This window comes from Mastomys coucha, unplaced genomic scaffold (genome assembly GCF_008632895.1).
Source record: "Mastomys coucha isolate ucsf_1 unplaced genomic scaffold, UCSF_Mcou_1 pScaffold5, whole genome shotgun sequence".
NCBI lineage: Eukaryota > Metazoa > Chordata > Mammalia > Rodentia > Muridae > Mastomys > Mastomys coucha.
Window position 1 is genome coordinate 118,357,642 of NW_022196911.1, and position 20,249 is coordinate 118,377,890.

At 42.0% G+C, this 20,249-nt stretch overlaps 1 long non-coding RNA gene across 1 annotated transcript; it reads right to left on the reverse strand.

Moving 5' to 3' along the window:
• Positions 1-12,574: 12,574 nt before the first annotated feature.
• LOC116078525 lies at positions 12,575-13,442 on the reverse strand. Its single transcript, XR_004113581.1, has 2 exons — positions 13,217-13,442; positions 12,575-12,633 (listed from the first exon to the last, which is right to left on the reverse strand). It is a non-coding gene; the product is annotated as an uncharacterized LOC116078525 (long non-coding RNA).
• Between the last annotated feature and the right edge of the window lie 6,807 nt (positions 13,443-20,249).

Consider the following 20,249-nt stretch of genomic DNA (forward strand, 5'->3'; position numbering starts at 1 on the left):
TAGACCAGACTGGCCTCGAAGTCAGAAATCTGCCTGTCTCTGCCTTCCAAGTGCTGGGATTAAAAGGCATGCACCACCACTGCCCAGCCATCTGAGACATTTTTGTGTGACTGCATATTTAGGTATTTAAAGGGCATACAAATAAAACCTTTACTGATAAAAGGTTTGGGCATATACCCAAAAGATGCTTCAAAACATATAACAAGGACACATGCTCCACTATGTTCATAGCAGCCTTATTTATAATAGCCAGAAGCTGGAAACAACCCAGATGTTCCTCAACAGAAGAATGGATACAGAGAATGTGGTACATTTACACAATGGAGTACTACTCAGCAATTAAAAATAATGACTTCATGAAATTCACAGGCAAATGGATGGAACTAGAAAATATCATCCTGAGAGTGGTAACCCAATCACAAAGGAACACTCACTGATAAGTGGATATTAGCCCAAAAAGCTCAGAATACCAAAGATACATTTCACAGAGCACAGGAAGCCCAAGAAGAAGGAATACCAAAGTGTGGATGCTTCAGTGCTACTTAGAAGGGGGAACAAAATAATCACAGGAGGCAAAGAGAAGGAGAGAGGAGGGGGAGGGAAAGGGGGACAGAATCAGGTATGGGAGGAGACAGGAGAAATGCACAAAGGGTCAGGAAATTGTAGCAATGGGGAATGGGGAACTGGGGATAGCCAACAGAAAGTCCCAGACACCAGGAAAGCAAGAGGCTCCTAGGACCCAACAGGGATGACATTAGCTGAAATACCCAAAACAGGGGAGAAAGAACCTGTAGAGACCATATCTAGAGGTTAGGCATGGCCCCCAGTTGAGGGATGGGGCTACCATCCATCTCAAAAATAGTAACTCAAAATTGTTCCTGTCTAAAGGAAATGCAGGGACAAGGAACGGAGCAGAGACTGAAGGAAAGGCCATCCAGAGACTGCCCCACCTAGGGATCCATCCCACATGCAGACTTGCTGACAGGAGCCTGATAGAGCTGTCCCATGAGAGGCTCAGCCAGAGCCTGACCAATACAGATGCAGATGCTTGCAGCCAACCATCGGATGAGCACAGAGACCCCAATAGAGGAGTTAGGGGGAGGACTGAAGGAGCTGAAGGGGTTTGCAACCCCATAGGAAGAACAACAATATCAACCAACCAGACCTGCCCCTCTCCCCCGAGCTCTTAGGGACGAAACCATCAAGCAAAGAGTTCACATGGAAGGATCCATGGCTCCAGCTGCATACGTAGCAGAGGATTGCCTTATCTGGCATTAATGGGAGGGAAGGCACTTGGTCCTGCATAGGCTCAATACCCCAGTGAAGGGGAATGCTAGGGTGGTGAGGCAGAAGTGGGTGAGTGGGGAGCACCCTCATAGAAGCAGGGGAAGCAGGGATGGGATAGAGGGTTTGTGGAGGGAAAATCAGGAAGGGGGATGACATTTGAAATGTAAATAAATAAAATAACCAATAAAAAAGGTCATAAAGAAAATTATTTTACAATTCTTTGGTATACATAAAAGTTTACTATTCATTAAAGACAAAGCAAACTTCAATATTAATGATATGGATGTGCTTGTTTAACTTTGCCTAAAGAATTAAATTTTAGCCAGGTATGGTGAAGTACATCTTTAATCCCAGAATTCAGGAGGCAGAAGCAGAAGCAGAAGCAAGTAGCTCTTTATGAGTTCAAGGCCACCTTGTTTACATAACAAGTTCCAGGCCTTGAAGAATTACACAGTGAAACCCTTTTTTTAAAAAAAAGGTGGTGGGGAGAAAGAAAAGAATTAAATCATGTCTGGATATTTAAAATTGAAGCATTTAGAACATCTTCAATATTTTTAAGAGTTTATCAATATTTTTTTCTTTTTCTTTTTTGGTTTTTTGAGACAGGGTTTTTCTGTATAGCTCTGGCTGTCCTAGAACTAACTCTGCAGACTAGGCTGGCTTAAAACTCAGAAATCCACCTGCCTCTGCCTCCCAAATGCTGGGATTAAAGGCGTGCATCACCACTGCCAGGTTTCAAATTTTTAATTTTTTTATTGTTAAGACTAAGAGTGCTGCTTCACATAAATATATAATACAAAATAACAGAAGGATTTTTAGGATGACTTCATAAACTGTTCTAATTTCAAGACAATTTATTTAATGATTTTTAAATGAAAGTAAAGCCAACAACTCAAACAATACTTAGGATCAAACATCTAGCACAATACAATTCAGAGATAGACCACTTTGACACCTAAACACTAAGATCCAGAAAATGTGTCTGAAAGAAAGCCAAGGTCTGTGGTTACCTGGTTGGTTACCCTGTTCTCAGACTATTGTTTTGCAATGTCTGTGTTTCTGACCTGTGGTACATGATTAGCATGAAGCTAATCAGAAAGCTTAGAATCACTTGAGCTCAAGAATTTGATGTCAGCATGATCAACAGGGCAAGATCCTGTTTCAGAGAAAGAAAAGAAAAAAGAGAGGAAGAAAGAAAAAAAGAATGAAAGGATGGAAGGAAAGAAGGAAGGAAAAAAGAAATAAAGAAAGAAAGGAAGAAAGAAAGAAGGAAGGAAGAAAGGGAGAAAGAAAGGGACAAAGAAGGTAAATGTTTTCTACATTTCCATTTTTTAGATGGAAATAGGATGGGATATGTTCATCCCTGCTGCAGGTGTCTCTTCATATTTCTTAACCTCATTTTATATTTTTCCCTTCTCTGTTTCTTTGTTCTAATTCTGGATAATGTCTTCAGATCTGTCTTCAAGATCATTAATTCTCTTTTCAGCTTTGTCTAATTTGCTTCTTGTCCTACCTAAGAGTCTGGCTTTGTATGGCTCACTGAAACTCAGTTACTCTTGAGCCCTTGGCCATTGTCTGGCCCTGGTAGTGCATTTCTAAATCCTTGAGTCTCTCACGTCACATCTGTCCATCTTCCCGAACAAGAACCTCCCAGACTTTTGACATCCTGGAAAGCTGTGGCTTTGGACTTTTCTAGACCAAACTCTGACAGCTTCTGTCCATGTGCTTGTACTTAGAGACTTCCTGTCCTCACTGTCCTCAGTGTTACCTTGACCTCTGATGTGGTTATGGTCTTGCTTTGTGTGCTTAGCATCACTCCAGTTAGTCCTTTAGCTCTTTAGCTCTCGAAGCTGGATCTCCCCAGATACTCTCTGTGGCTTTTCACTGATGATGTCTGTCATCTTTCCCTACTCCTTGCATTGGCTTTCTTGACTCTCATCTCCCAGTAGCCTTTGCTGAGGTCCTTGCCATCTCAATGTGCTTTGAACTTTCTAAGTAGTGGGGATACTGCCTGGGCAGGTGAGGTGTTGGCTTAGAGGGAAGAGATGGTTTCCCTCTAAGCAGAGACAGATGTGGTAGTTCTGGGAATGGCAGGAGTTGGAGGTAAAGGTATAGGGTTTGAGGAGAAGGCTACATAGGATTGGGTTTGGGAGGGTGGTACAGGGGGCAGAGGCATTATGGAAGGAATAGATACTCCTAAATGGGAACACTGGCCGTCCATGGTGTGGTGCTGGGTATGCATCTGTACAGGCCCAAACCAGTTGCAGTCAGAGCATCTGAGGCATTATGCCCCCCAGGGCACAGCTTACAAGGCTATGGCTCTCAGCTGGCAAGGAACTCAGACTCAGCTGAAGCTGTTGATCCAGCTGAACTTTAGTCGATAGGCCATTTCATATTCAGGGTATGGCCTCCATTAGCACAGTCATTCAGGAACTCCTGTCTCCCCGAACCATCTTCATCTTGGTTCTAAGATGGCAAGCTTCCCTTCAAAGGATCAGTGCTTATTAAACTCCATGCCAGTGCTGCCTTTAACACCCCTCAGGAGCCACCATATTGTGTCTCTAAAGCGCAGCTCTCCAAGATTGTTGCCTCTGTGGAGGGCCATACACCAGAGTCATGTTATTGGGTTTGGACTTGTGACCATTGGACCCTACTGGGCATGTGCTGTGCACTGAGCCAGAGGTAATAGCCATGTAATAGGTTGAGTGCTCTGTGTTTTGACCCAGGGGAGAGGCTCATGCCTGCTGCATCCTGCCAATGCAACACCCCACAGAGGCTCTGTCTTGCTCTGATTCATCTGTTTATTAAACATGTGGATTTTTGATTTGCAGTTTGGGGGCTGTGTGGGCCTGGTGTCACTAGCTGTTTACAATCTATCATTTAGTGTAGCCTCCATGCGCTGGTCACACTGGTTTGCTCTGATAATAAGAATCTCAGTGCCCAAACATGGGGCTTTCAACTCAAAAGCAACTACATCCTTAGCAGTCACATCTCCACAGTGATGGAAATTTTCACATTCTCCCTACTCAATTTGCTTTACAAAGTCACTATTATAATCAAGGTAGCCTATGTACTTATGATGAACTATCTAAAAGGGAAATCAAGAAAGCAATTCCACTTAGGCCACCAAAAACGAGGCTCAAATGAGAGCTTTGGGAACTTCCTGCTTCAAATGGTGCAAAACTCTTATAAATAAATATAGCCAATAAAAATCCAAACAAACTAAAAATTAAACTTGTAGTTTTAAATGTACTTAATCCCTACTGAGTCAAATTTACCTTCCTTTGCCTTGGTTTTAATTGTTTTGACATATCCCTTTTTCTTCACTGCTGTCAGTCTGTTACTCGCTTGTCCCCAGGCTGTGCTGGGTGCCTCCCACTCACTAACAACTTAGTCTCTCATTGGCCTCCTTACTGGGCATCTGTTGTCAGAAGCCTGTCTTGAGCAACTTCCTTTCAGGCAGCAATCTATTCAACTATCTTTAATGCCTAACCTCTATTCTATTATATAAGTTTCTGCAGTTCAGACCTAACTTTCCAAATAATTTTTGACTTCTCACCTACATGAAGTGTAAGAACTTATCTGTCCTCCATACTCTGAATATATTCCTGACAGTCCTAAGCACTTCATCCCCTTTCTAACTGAAATGGTGACAGCTTTGGCTCAGCTTTTGTACCTGCCCACATACGCTACAGTGGGCCCTGGAATCCCTGGAAAAGCAGGAAGTTCCCAGAGCTCTCATTTGAGCCTCGTTTTCTGTGGCCTAAGTAGTAAGGGCATCATCTTCCTCTGAAAATCCAATACATTCTCTTCTCAGTTTGCTGAGACTGTGACCTAGCCCAAGAAACATGTCTGGGCTTTCCCTGTCCTCTGTCTCATCCTCACCTGTCAGCATCATTCAGCCCTGGCCTTGCCTGGGCAGTGTGACAGAGAGTCACCCTATACAAAGATTTCCAGAGACCTAAAGTTGTCTCTTAACCTGAATAAATGAAGCGACTCCTACATCATGATGAATTCAGTCAACTACCCATCAACTTTCCCCTCAAATTCTCCAAGCTCCATAATGGGCAACTTCAGCAAACTCTCAGAACCCCCTGCCTTGTCTCCCACTTTCTCTCAATGACCTTTCTCTCTAAGACCTGTGTAGATAGACAGCTCTCATCACTATACACCCAGGCTGACATATTCTTCCTTGAATGTTTGTTTCTCTGGGGTTATTTACTCTCTCCAAATGGGTCCTAAGTCTGATAATATCACCTTTGTCACAGTTGTGTTCTATCTCTGGGATCTCATGTTTGCCTTCACTGATACACAGCAAGCACAGGGTTAAGCCTACTTCTAGAGTTTATACCAGTTCTCTAGTGCTACTTCCTGTGTGTGTATATACTGTATATGTGTGTGGTATATGCACTCACGTGTACAAGTGTGTATGTCCTTGTGCACATGGAGAATATTAAGTGTCCTGACCTATCACTCTCCACATTACTTCCTTAAGACAGAGTCTCTCAATGAACCTGAAGCTAGACTGGCAGCCTGCAAGTCCCAGGAGTCCTCCCATCTCTACCCATTTCTCCCCAGTAGTGCTGGGGCTATAGATACAAGCACAGCTATGCTCACCTTTTACCTGGGCACTGGGGATTCAGATTCAGGTCTTCATGCTTGTGTTGCAACCACTTTTACACAATGAGCCATTTCTCTAAGCCTTTCCTGCTTTACCTGTGGGTCAAGTGATCTTTTTGTGATTTTCTGTTCTCCACTCTGCCTGATTGCCACCTGTGTTCTTAGCCTTTCTCAGGAATTGCTCCATAGCAGGAGAGGGCTTGGTTGTGGGCCTCTTGTCCCCAACATTTTTTCAGCTAGAGAGAGTCTCCAAACTTGGGGCACTCCTAGGGAGAGACTATACACTCCATTAGAAGTGCATCTCAAGGTCATGAGTTATACCAAGACTGAAGCAGAGCAGGGTGGGGCAGTGGTCATATTCAAAGGCAGAGCTATTTACTCATTTCCCCTCCAGAGTATTGCCATGGTGATAGTGTGTGCATAGGTCGATATCATCCTGCGTTGTATAGGATGGGTTGTTTTATGTGTCTCCTGGAGCTTCTTAGATCACTGAGACACCCAGAGCTACTATTGCAATATATGAGAGGCAGGACTTAGATACACCACTATACAGGGCTCTGGGGCAATCTGGCTGTCTCCATAGCAGACACTGAATGTACTGTAGTGTCTGCTACGTGACAATGGTGACTGAAAGGTAGGAGGAATTGTCTGGAGCTGCTAAATGGGTCTGAAAGGCTCTATGTGTACTTTAGAAGAGCAAGCCACAAAATCCCTGGGAAGACTGTGCAGAAGGACAAAGGTTGGCCCATCAGATGTCATCCAGGGTAGCTAGGGCCCTAGCCTTGCTGCACCAAGATATCTTTTTGGTATTTTTATTCTGACTTTTGAGGGATTTGGGAACAGTGTACATAAGTCTGGAAGGCAAATTCCTTTGTGTGACCACTTTTTAAGGGCCAGCTTTCTCAGCAGGGCTCTTGAAGGTTCTGGTGGACTGTATAGGAGTGTTTGTAGCCACTTATGACTTGGGCTTGTTTCTCAGCTTGTCCTTCACATGCACGTTCCTGGTCTTGCAATTGTATTAAGATGGGGACATGGATATGTATATGTATCTACAGGGAATGAATAAAATATGGCTACCAACAAAACATATAAAGATTAGATCTGACCAGGGAAATCCTCTTGTCAGCTAAGACATGAATGTCTAAGTAGCCTAGGTGATTCACAGACTGTCTCAGATACTGATTTCTCCAAAATCAACTTTAAAAGGGCTAGCTCTAGTGGTGGACCACACAGAGAAAAGAAAAACACAGAGACTTGGCAACAAATGCTACAGCTAGCTTTTTATTTTCAAACTAACCTTTTTCCTTCTTGGGGGCCCATGCAGGAATTCTTCACCCAATTCAGCAGTAAGTAACTTTACAAAGATCATTGCCCTAGTTCCTTAAGTTGGGGTGGATAGGGTTGGTCATTTGATGTGTTATAGTTGTTATCATTTAGGATGGAAGGCTATTTATGATCAGGGAGTGATAAAAATTTAAAGTCTTTTTGTTACAATTATTGTATATTAATAGAAATTTAAGGGTTTTGTTTATTATATATTGATAGAACTTTAAGGTTTCTGTTTGAATTATTGTATATTATAGAAATACAAAGCTGTTTTAATTATTGTATATTGATGGAAATTTAAGGTCTTTTGTGTAATTATTGTGTATTAAGAGGAATTTAAGGTTTTTTGTTTAATTATTATATATTGATAGAAATATAAAATTGTTTTGTTTGAAGTATTGTATATTGATAGAAACTTAAGGTTGTTTTGTTAGATTATTTGACTATGTTGTACATATTCCACTTATTGAAAATGCGATGGTTCTTACAATCATTTCTATTATGTGTAGGTTGCTAATGATAGAGAAAAGGACAATTCTTAAACAGAAAGCGGGGCATGAAGTGGAAACTTCTAGTTTCTTTGGAAAGTTAGTTATGTCAAATGATGTTTTTCTGAAGCAGACACAGGTGAAAGGATGTTTTGATATAGCAAACATGTGAAAGGACTCGTGATGAAGGAGTGTAAATATAACCCCACAGACAGTGGAAGACAAGCACTGAGTATTGGTTTGGCTTGCTCCTCCTCACTATTCTTCGCTAACAACATGCATATTCAACAAGTTCAGCTCAACTTGTTGTAGTGCTACTATTGAGAGAAGCGCTCCCAAGAACTGTTTATGGGGTTCTTTCAGCAGCTTGCCACTTCCAAAGCCTCATCTCAGGCCAGTTGGTGAGCCTAATGGGTTCCTTCAGGATTGAACTATAGCTGCTGAGTTGTAATTGGTGTTTGCTACTAGACTGAACTGCTGCCAAAGATTGAGCTTGCCCCCAAAGAGCTATTGCTAAACAGGTCCACTTCCCCTGTATCCTAATAACTTTTCTTTTCCATTACCTCTGCTGACTGGTGGGCTAGAGGAGAGGTTGAACCTTTATTAAAAGTAGGTTGCAAAAAATGAGTGTGTACACTCAGCTTGTCCTTCCCATGCATGTTCCTGGTCTTTTGTCTATGGAGAGTATATACAGCAAACAGGTAAGAGTTGGGACCCTGTGTTGCCTTGTGTTAAAGAAGGCATTCTTTCTTTATAACAGGTGTGCTGGTTAGCTCTTTTGTCTATTTGATCTAAATCTAGACATAACTGAGAAGAGAGAATCTCAATTGAAGATATGCCTCCATCAGAATAATCTGTAAATAAGCCTGCAGGGATATTTTCTTTATTAATGATTGTCATGGGAGATTGCTATGAGAGATGCTATCCTGGGGAGGGTGGTCCTGGGGTGTGTAAGAAAGCAAACTAAACATGGTAGAAGGGGCCCACCGATAAGCAGCATTCCTCTATAGCTTCTGCTTCAGTTCCTATTTCCAAGTTCCTGCCTTGAGTTCCTGCTCTGACAATCTGAGAGTTTTAAGGTGAAATAAACTCTTTCTTCACAAGTTATTTTGGTTGTGGTGATTTATCACAGGAATAGAAACTCTAATCAAAGGAGTAGGCAGAATTTGTTAATAAGCGTTTTGCTTAGCCATCCCTTTTGATTTGATAAACATATAAATATGAAAATCACAAAGCCAGCACATGCTACAGTTTAAAAGCTAAATTCTGGCTGGGCAGTGGTGGCACATGCCTTTAATCCCAGCATTTGGGAGGCAGAGGCAGGTGGATCTCTAAGAATTTGGGGACAGTCTGGTCTACCCACTGAGTTCCAAGACAGCCAGGGCTACACAGAAAAACTCTGTTTCTAAAAACAAAACAAACAAAAAATTAAATTCTGATAATAGCGTTAATTCACAGTTACCATGACCTATCATTGCAAACACCCTTGCGGTCATGAGACCAACATCTTGTAGAGTAAGAAGCTATCACAGAGATTCTCATCTACTTCCACCTTCACATGCCTTCTCTTCTTTCTCCTTATTAGTGTTCTTGTGAGAACAACTAATGTTGCAGTTTATAGACCCGCAGCCTTACAGTGTTATCCTTCAGAGTCTCTGGTTATAACAGAGTTTTCTCTTCCTGGATATTCCATTAGATTAATTAGCGATGATGCAGATCCACTGTAGTCAGTACCTTTCATTGTTTCTGGGCTCTGCTTGGTATTTCTTTCCTCTGATCCCTGACAATCATGGATCGTTTTACCATGTGAGGTTCTTTGTTTGTCTGTTTGTTGCCTTTTCCAGAATGTCATGGATTGGAATCATACAACATGCAGCCTTTCCAGATTCTTTTTGCTAATGATAAGCACCAGAGATTTCCCTTTATTTTTTCACAGTTTGTCTCATTTCTCTTTAGTGTCCAAAACATCTGAACCAAAATGTATCCAGTTACCCACTGAAGGGCATCTTGGTTGCTTTCAGTTTTTAGCAGTTATGAATAAAAAGCTGCTGTAAGATCTGTTCTGGTTTTCATGTGTGCAATGTATTTTGGATTTATTTAGAAATATACCAAGGGGAGAGATTGCTGCATTATATTGGTAAGAAGTATGTTATGCTTTACAAGAATCCACCAAACTATATTCTAACATTGCTGTACCACCGTATCCCTATGAGCAATGAAGGAGAGTTTTTGGTATGTCATATTTGGCATTCTAAGGGGTGTGGGTTGAGGCCATTTAAAAAGGTATGTAGTGGTATTTCATTTTAATTTGCAATTCCCTAGTGATATATGATGCTGAAGATATGATTATGTTTGCCTGATTGCCATCTGATTATCTTTTCTGATGGGATACATATGTATTTGGATCTTTTTCCCAGTTTTAAATCTGCTGTATATGTTCTTATTTTTGAGTGTCAAAATGTTTTGTTTTTTGTATGTTTTGGTGAGTGATCTTTTATAGGGTATGTCTGTGACGTACTCTTTTATTTTCTTGAAAATGTGTGTTACAGAGTAGTGATTTCCAATGAATCAGTTTATTAATTATTTCTTTTATGGGTTGTATCATTGGTGTTGGACCTAAAAAAAAAAAAATCACTTACAACACCAACCAAGGTCTTCTGGGTTTTCTATGCTATCTCCTAGGAGTTGTAGTTTATATTATAAACATACATCTTTTATATGTTTTAATTTGGCTCTATTTGGAATTAGTGGACATGCTTTTTTGTTAGTTTAAGTATGGCATATATTTTTCTGTCCATCTATGCATATCTATATTTAAAGAAGGTTGCATATATAAAATACATATTTGTCTTCTTTTTTAAAAAATATTTTCTGACAATCTCTGTTTTGTAACTGATTTTTTAGATTATTAGTTCTCATGGGATCATTAATATAGCTAGGTTAATATCTGCAATGTTTGTGACTGTTTCTGTTTGATATCCATGTTCTCTGTTTCTAATTTTGCTCTTAATATTTTTTCCCTTTTATGATTTTGAGCATTTAGTACTACTACATTTTCTCTTCATTCATACTGTATCAGTTGTATTTATTTTTTTATGTTTTGGTGATTGTTCTTCACACTCTGTAAAGTATCTTTCAACAAACTGTCAACCCTACAGGAAGTGCAAAAGGCTTACAATAGTGAAACATCTCTGCCTCTTCATCTCTCATTCCTGTGTCACTGCTGTTGGACATTACATCATCTATATAGGTGTTCATCTATAGGTCTATATGTGTTTAATGTATGCATAAGCAAAAACACCATAGGTGCCATTACTTTAGACAAACATATTTAGTAGATTAATTAATAATAAGAAAAAAGAGAACTGGAGATATAGCTCAGTGGTAGAGCACATACCTTTCTGGTCCAAAAATAAGAAATATGAACATTTTAGCTAGATGTGATATATGCCCTTAATCTCAAAATGAGGGAGGCAGAGGCAGGTGGATCTCTGTGAGTTCAAAGCCAGCCTAGTTTACATAGCCAGGGCTATGTAGAAAGACCTATTTAAAAATAAATAAGGAGGGGCTAGTGAGATGGCTCAGTGGTTAAGAGCACTGACTGCTCTTCTGGAGGTTATGAGTTCAAATCCCAGCAACCACATGGTGGTTCACAACCACCTGTAATGAGTAACAAATAAAAATAAATAAGGAAAAAAAAGAAAGACATTTTTGTTTTACTTTACTCTCTTTAATGCTTTTCTTTTCCTTTTATATCTGAGTTTTTGAGCTGTACATTTTCCTTTCTCTCTGAAGAGCTTTTAACATTATATGAAAGGCAGATCTTGCTTTGCCTCCAAAGGACAATATTACAGAGTATAGATTCAAGGTTGGCTATTTCTTCAAATACTTTACCTTTTTCTTTCTTTCTTATGTTTGGATATGGTAAGCCTAGGCAACATCTTTGGAATTGTTTCAGTTTGCTCTTTATTTATTTATTCATTATGTTTTGAAATGTTAATATATATTAAGCATTTTGAGTTTTAATATAAACCTATATTATAAGCAAGCCTTTTATTAGTTCCTTTTTTTAATTAGATATTTTCTTTATTTACATGTCATATGATATCTCCTTTCCCAGTTTTCCCTCTGAAAAAAATAAAATAATAAATAAAATAAAATAAACAAACAAAAAAAACCAAAAAACCCCTGTTCCCTCCCCCCTCCCCAACCCTATTTATTTTTGTTTCAGTCTTTTTCCTTTTTGCTTTTCAAGTTTGATAGTTTCTAAAGTCATATATGTAAATTCAAGTATTTTTCTATCAGTTTTGTTATGGGCTAATGAAGTCACTGAAGGAAGTCTTCATTTCCTTTATAGTATTTTGATCTCAGTAGTTTGATCACAAGTGTTACCATGTTGTGATGGTTTGTGATAAAATGTTAAAGCAGATTTCTGTCTATCACACTTTGACCTTAGAGCTATACATTTCTCCTGTGAACTGGGCCACGAACCACTCTCGGAAAGCAGCATGACCATCCCTTGAGCCTATTGCTAGGATGGGAAAGTGATAGCTCGAGTGACTGAGCAATCAGTGGACGAGTTTGCTGGGATAAACCACTGAGGAAATCCGGGTATGAAAATATCCGTGGCCTCTAAAGATGCCCCTCTAAAGATGCCCCCTTTAGACATTCACCATCCACATGTTTGCTGTCTACATGCAGGGGAGGAGCTTCAGGAGATGCCAGAGTAGGGTCTGCTCTGACCTTTGGGATCATTTTGATCCTTTCTGAAATTTTCTATTATCTGCTTGCTTACATCTGTTCTTGTAGTTCCTGTTCTGATTGTTCCAAACCACCTGTCAAGATCAGTTTTGGCTCTGATGCAGTTTCAATTTATTGGATCCATTTGCCTTTCTGTCTGCCTGATGATCTTCTGGTGAGAGACAAGAGTTGATAGTATCAGGCAAAGAAAGGAGCTGCAGTGGCTTGTCTTTAATAATAAGGTGGTAAGGTGGGATAGGAAAGCACCAAGAATTTAATGTTTGTTAAATAGATCTATTCTTTGACATTGATGGGAACAATACAAGCTTCTATGAATGTTTGGAAAGCATGAGGGGAAGAGATAATTTGTCTTTATCAAAATGGAGTTTCTAAAGGGGCTGGACCATGTCGGGGAAAGGAGGGCAATATCTGTTCTAGCCAGAACTTCAACACTGATTGAGAAGGATACCTGAGGACCTGTCAGGCCTGTTCTTGCAGGCAGAGGCTATGCCAGCTCAGAATGTCCTTGGGCATGGTACTGACTCAGATTCCCCAGCTGTGCAGTAAAAGGTGGTCAGGTACTGCCAGATCAGTTCACATGGAGGCATCATTCCTCCAGGTCAGACCAGCACAACAGCAGCTTGTGGCTCTGACTCAGAGGGAGAGAAGGTACTATTTGGCTTCTTCTTTTGTCTGGGGAACTAGCTTAAGTCATCTCACTGCCACACCCCATTCAGAGATGCAGATGAACTCACACTCAGGCCTTGTAAGATGAGTTGAGCCATCAGCTGTATCCAGAGTCTCTCATTATTCATGGAGAGCAGGCAGTAGCATAGAGTAAAGTGCTTTGCGTTACATTTTCTAAAATGGTATACCAAGTGGTGTGTCTGTTTGGGTGGTGGCCAGAGTTGAGCAGCAGAGAGGATGGAAGAAAGAGTGATTGGAGTGAGGAAGGCCTGTGTGCCCCAGGCCACTGCCTCACAGGTGGGCTTGGATAAGGATTCCAGAACACTTCCTGACTGTCGTCTCTATGAGGTCAGACATGGAGTGAGGGTGGTGAGGCACTGTGCTCGCCTTTCCTTCTGCCTGGAGCTAGGTGGGGGCTTTTACTGTTGGATGAGAAACTATCATGTCTGGTATGAAACAGACAGCTTCAGAGTTTAGAATGATGTTGGCTATGTACTGTTTCTTGCTGAGTAACAGTGCTGATAAGGCTTCAAAAGGCCAAGTCAGGCTCCATGGGGTGCAGCTGCATGAAGAACTCTCACCCAGAACTCTGATGCTCAGTTGGACAATGTTTCCTTGATTAGAAAAACTTCCTTTGAATGTTGGGTTGAGATGCAAATGGTATAAGCAATTCTAGACTGGGATCTTTCTTATAGCTATGTTGTAGGGGTTAGAGGCCACAAAAAAAAAATCATTACGTGAAGCTGTGAAGGTCTTAAGATACTAGAACCATGACACATCTGACAATGAGAGCTGCTTAAAGGAGAGGATCTCCTATATATGAGGACAGGGGTGTATGCTGCAAGCAACAAATTGGGAAGAACAGAGCCATATAAGCCTTTTGATACTAGACATGGAACTATACTATTTGGTGTCAGTTAAAGTGATCCCATAGCCACCCTGGAGCTCCCTGTCCCCACCCTGTCCCAGATCTCAGTAAATTCCTAGCAGTAGGGTTATGGATCCTGATGTGGCCACTTCCTGTAGTCAGGCAGGACTCCCAGTGGAGAGATAAGGATAGCAACTTACTCACAAAATCTTTGACCTAAAGGTGTGCAGGGATAAAGATAGAGCAGAGACACAGGGAATGATTGACCAATGACTGGCCCAAATTGAGACCCATCTCTTGGGTAAGAACCAATCCCTGAAACTATTAGTGATACTCTGTTAAGCTTGTAGACAGGCAGGATCCTAGCATAACTGTCCTCTGAGAGGCTCTACCCAAGAGCTGACCGAGACTGATACAGAGACTCATAGCCAAACATTAGATGGATCTCAGAGAGTTAGATGGATTGAGGGACCTGAAGAGAATAGGAACTTCACAGAAAGGTCTACATGGCCAACTAACCTCCACCCTTGGGGGTTCCCAAAGACTGAACTACCAACAAAGATCAAGCATGGACTGGACTTAGCCACTCCCCCTATATATGTAGCCAATGTGCAGTCTGGTCTTCATTTGGGTCCCCCAACAACTTGAGTGGGGCTGTCCTTGAATTTGTAGCCTGCCTGTGGATCCCATTCTCTTTCCCGGACCACCTTGTCAGGTCTTAGAGAGAGAGGATGCACCTAGCCCTTAAGTGACTAATGTGTGTGGAGGGTAAGTAGGGGGTTGTTTCCTCCTTCTCAGAGGAGAAGGAGTGGGAGGAATGGGGGAAGGAACTGCAAGAGGGAGGTACTGGAAGGAGGGGGCCCGATATTGGGATGTAACATGAATAAATAAACAATTTTGTCTTCCTTTCTGGGTTCTGGTTTAACCTTGACCCACTATTTCCTCTCTATACTCCCATTTCAACCTTCTGGAATGGTTATGTATATTCCATGTCATTAAATGTTGAAAATATGTAATTTGCTGTTTTGATTTTACAGGGGGTTATAATTAAGAGATTTCCTTGAGTCTCAGAAAAGACTGGATTTTGGAATTGTAAACTTCATGTTGAGAGTATGAAAGGTAATGGGGCTTTGCATTATGATATGGACATGAGCCTGTGGAGGTAAAGGGAAGGTTATAGTTTACATGGGAAATTCCCCCATAATCTCTGACATTTGAACACTTCAGTTGGTGGTACTGTTGGGGAGGGTTAGGCAGTGCAGCTTTGCTGGAGGGTTTTTAAATTAAAAGCTCAGCACCACTTCTAGTTATCTCTCTCTTTCTCTCTCTCTTACTCTCTCTCTCTCACATAGTCTCTCTCAATACTCCCTCCCTCCCTCCCTCCCTCCCTCTCTCCCTCCCTCCCTCCCTTCCCCCTTTGTGCTTGTGGTTGAGATGAAAGCTCTCAGTTCCTTCCTCCTTTTGCCATGCCTACAATTTGCCATGCTTCCACTCCATGAGGGATTCTTATCTCTCTGGAATCATGATCTCAAATAACCCTTTTCTTCTCTAAGTTGCCTTGGTCATACTGTCAGAAGAATGACTAATACAGCCCATCTCTCCTGCCCAGGCAGACTATGTTTGTCTCAGCCCCCTCTCCAGTGCCTTACAATCTGGGAGTGTCCCCAGTATTAATTTATCGATGTCTGCTTTTACCACCTTCCCAGCTGCTGCATTTCATGTTGGACACCCTCTTACTTGATAGGACACTGCTGTCACAGCACTTAGCTCCTTCTCCAAGGCATGCTATTGCCTAAACAAAGTCCATAGAGTGACTCATGCTTGACAATACAATGGTACTCTCCTCATCCAGACATCTTTACAGAATAGGAAATACTGGTGACCACAAACTTCTAGTGGTGAGGTAGCAGTTGGCAAAGGGAGAGATTACTTAATGAGATCCCCTTCTACCTCCTTGTCTTTCCTTCTTCCATCTTCCTACTTCTTGATCTAGAGGCTGAGTTCATCTACCTCTCCCTGACCCTCTTGGAAGGCACCCACCCAAGATGAGAACATAGATAAGTCCAGGTGGGATCCTGCTCTGAAGGTCACACACATGAGTGACTGGGCAGCACCAAAGTGCTGACTCAGTGTATGATGTTTATTCATAAGATTAAATTTCATCATTCTAAATGGGTTGACACAGCCTGTAGATTCTTTGTAACATGAAATTAGAAATTAGAGGTTTTTTTGTTTATTTTAAAGAGAAAGTAGTTTGTAGAGAAGTGAGGATTGAGGTAACCAGGCTGTGTTCTGAGCTGCCTAGCTGATGAACATTAGACAAAAATGTTCCCCTAAGACTAGGTCACACATCCAACCATCTTTAAGTGATCTTTTTGTAGGGAAGGTACATGGTAGCTGCTCAACCCCAGCAATGCTGAGTTATACACAGTAATTCCTGGGCCTGAGCCATCTGTGTCCTCTCCACTCCCCTATGGGTCTCACCTTGCCTACTGCAGTCTTAGGGCCAGAGATCTCCTGTTTTTCCAGAAGCCTTGAAGCTCCCCAACTTTGATACCCATTGAGAGGCCTAATCTACAGTGAGCTGGATGGGTACTTGGAGCCAGGGTGTGGACTATCTTGAGCAAAATGTGCTCCCAGAATGCTTGGTGTGATTAGTGGAGTCTAGAAGGGAAAGAATTCTCCTTGTGCCTGGCAGCAGAGGTAACCCTGTGATTACTATGCTTAATGGAGGAGCAGCTTCCCTGTGAGCAGTATGGGGTTCTGATCCCAATCACTGTGTTGGTCCAGCAGGTATCATGGGTTCTTGATGCCCACATCCATGATTGTAAACTTAGGACCTAGTATTCTTCTGACCCTACTTGAACTTCTCAAGCCTGGGGTTCAGTGCATGGTACAAACAGGAACTTCTATGGTTCAGAGAGGAGCTACATTAGTAAGGAAACTAGATGCCAGCTTTAGGGGAGTCATGGGAAATGACTCAGAGTCATGTGAGTTTTGTATTTTTAAAGAGGTAAACAGGGCATTCCAGCACACACAATCTGGGTTTGACGGGAGTCAGGAATAGGTGAACTAAACTCTTCCCAAGACCTTTTAGGTTTGCATGCAGCTTATCTACAGAGATGGCCGGCACATCAATGGAGTCTCCTTTATGGTGATTCAAAGGGACTGCTGCCTGTTGTACATAGTATGACTTTCATTTTTGGTAACCCCAGTGGTTGAATTAGGGAAAAGCTGGAAGAAGCTGAGGAGGAGGGTGACCCCATAGGAAGACCAGCAGTCTCAACTAACCTGGACTCCTGGAATCTCTCAGACACTGAGCCACCAACCAGGCAGCATACACCAGCTGATATGAGGTCCCCAACATATATACAGCAGAGGATTACTGGGTCTGGACTCAGTCAGAGAAGATACAGCTAACCCTTGAGAGACTTGGAGCCCCAGGGAGTGGGAGGTCTGGTGGGGTTGGGGGGACTGGGGACATCCTCTTGGAGACAGGAGTGGGGGAGTGGGAGGGGTGGGGGTGGGAGTGGGGTTGGGAGAAGGTGTGGAATGTGGAACAGTTGGATGGTGGACTGGGAGGGGGATAAATTCTGGACTGTGAGAAGAAAAGATTAAAGAATAAAATAAAAATAATATTTTCATGTGAATGCATGAGTGTGTACATTCTGTGGTGTGCGTATGGAGATCAGACAACTGGGCTCTTTCTTCCCACTGTGTAGATCTCTGGGATTGAACTCAGGTTGTCAGGCCTCACAGCAGGTGTCTTTATCCACTTAGCTATCTTGAAGGCTGAATAGGCCTTGTGGGGAGCCGCAGCTGCCACCCTATATACATATATATTGAACACCTGGTCTCCAGTCAGAGCAGAGAGCACTGATAATCAAGCCCTTAGTTGGAGAAGCTGAGTGCCTCTAGTTTGTGATGCAAGCTGGCATGAATTCCCGCAGCCTATTATGCTTTGCCATGTAGCTGGTGCTGATTGGGACCAGGGAAAGTACTTAACCCACAAGGGCTGGGGGCTGGAGAAAGACTGGAGAGAGAGTAAGTATGTGGGGATAGGAGTAAGTATGTAGAATTAGGGCTGGTGATGGGTTAGAGGTAAGATGTAGATTTAGAAGAGTAAGTATGTAGAGATAGTAAGTAAGTATGTAGAATTAGGGTTGGTGATGGGATAGAAGAGTAAGTATGGGATATAGAAGAGTAAGTATGATAGATAGGAGTAAGTATGTAAGGATAGAAGTAAGATGTAGGAATAGAACTAAGAATAGGAATAGGAGTAAGTAGAAATAGTAATAAGTAAGATGTAAGAAGCAAGATGTAACTAATAAAATGTAAGTAGAAATAAGTAAGATGTAACAAGCAAGATTACAAGGATCCTAATAAAACTGCATGGGGAAGAGCTCGGTGTTTGCCTTCTTACTTCCACTGGACAGGTAAGGCGGCCGACAAGGCCTGGTTTTTTCCTTTTTAAAATTTATTTATTAATCATTTTATTTATTTACATTTAAAATGTTATCCCCCTTCCTGGTTTCCCCTCCATGAATCCCTCACTCCATACCCCTCCCCTTTGTCTCTAAAAGGGTGCTCCCCTACCCACCCATCCACTCCTACCTCACCCCCTAGCATCCCCCTTCTCTAGGGGAGCATCAAGCCTTCACAGGACCAAGCACCTCCCCTCCCACTGATGCCAGATGAGGCCTCTGCTACTTATGTAGTGGGAGCCATGGACTGGCCCATGTATACTCTTTGGTTGATGGTAGCTGAGAGGTCTGGTTAATTGATACTGTTGTTCTTCCTATGCGGTTGCAATACCCTTCAGCTCCTTCAGCCCTTCCCCTAACTCTTCCATTGGGATCCCCATGCTCAGTCCAATGGTTGGCTGTTAGTATCTGTATCTGTCTTAGGCGCTGGCAGAGCCTCTCAGAGGACAACCATACTAGCTAGGCTCCTGTCAGGAAGCACATCTTGGCATCAGCAATAGTGTTAGGGTTTGATATCTGCAGATGGAATGGATTGAGTGGTGAGGTGATTTCTGGATGGCCTTTCCTTTAGCCTCTGCTCCATTTTTGTCCCTGAATTTCTTTTAGACAGGGAATATTCTAGGTTAAAAATTTTGAGATGGATGGGTGGCCATGTCTATCTCCTGGAGGTAGTCTCTTCAGGTTCTATCTCCCTGCTGTTGGGTGTTTCAGCTAATGTCATCCCCATTGGGTCCTGGGGTCCTCTTACATCCTTTGTGTCTGGGACTTGTAGTAGTTCCCCAAGCTTCACCCTCTCTGCTACTTATTTATTCCTGACCCTCTAGACTTCTCTCCTGTCTCTTCCCATACCTGCTCCTGCTCTCCTCTACCTCCCCCCAGGTTCCTCCTCCCTATGCCTCTTGTGATTATTTTGTTCTTCCTTTTAAGTGGGTTTGAAGCATCCACACTTTAGCCTTCCTTCTTGTTAAGCTTCATATGGTCTTTGAGTTGTATTGTGGGTATTCTGAGCTTTTGGGCTAATAGCCACTTATCATTGAGTACATACCATGTATGTCCTTTTGGGTCTGGGTTACCTCACTCAGGGTGATATTTTCTAGTTCCATTCATTTGCCAACAAAGTTTGTGAAGTTGTCAAGGCTGCTATGAACATAGTGGAGTATGTGTCCTTATTACATGGTGGAACATCTTCTGGGTATATGCTCAGGAGTGGGTCCTCAGGTAGAACTATTTTCAAATTTCTGAGGAACCGCCAGGCTGATTTCCAGAGTAGTTGTACCAGCTTCCAATTCCACTGGCAATGGAGCAGTGCTCTTCTTTCTCCACATCCTAGCCAACATCTGCTGTCACCTGAGTTTTTGTTCTTAGTCATTCTGATTGGTGTAAGTTTCGTTTTGATTTGTATTTCCCTGATGACTAAGGAAGCTGAACATTTCTTTAGGTGCTTCTCTGCCATTTGAGAGTCCTCAGTTGAGAATTCTTTGTTTAACTCTGTACCATATTTTTTAATTATGTTATAATATTTGTGACTATTGTGAAGGCTATTGTTTCCTTAATTTCTTTCTCAGCCTGTTCATCCTTTGTGTAGAGAAAGGCTACTGATTTGAGTTAAGTTTATATTGAGCCACTTTGCTAAAATTGTTTATCAGGTTTAGAAGTTCTCTGGTGGAATTTTTGGGGTTGCCAATGTATACTGTCATATCATCTGCAAATAGTGATATCTTGACTTCTTCCTTTCCAATTTGTATCCCT